Source organism: Arachis ipaensis, chromosome B03 (assembly GCF_000816755.2).
Source record: "Arachis ipaensis cultivar K30076 chromosome B03, Araip1.1, whole genome shotgun sequence".
Lineage (NCBI taxonomy): Eukaryota > Viridiplantae > Streptophyta > Magnoliopsida > Fabales > Fabaceae > Arachis > Arachis ipaensis.
Window position 1 is genome coordinate 5,141,969 of NC_029787.2, and position 229 is coordinate 5,142,197.

Sequence of the window (229 nt, forward strand, 5' to 3'; positions counted from 1 at the left end):
AGTTAGTGTTACTAACTTACTGTGTTAGTTTAATTGAAAGTCTGAAGTATGAATTGTTAGTTTAAATGAAAATGTATCTGTTGTGTGATAAAGTGAGTATTGGAGTATTGGTGGTTGACTCTGGTTGCCATTGTTTTAATTTGTTTGTGCTTGATCATATTGATGACCTCAAAGGGGGTTCATATGACAATGAGAATGGACTTTTGGGTTAACTCATAACTGGGTGATT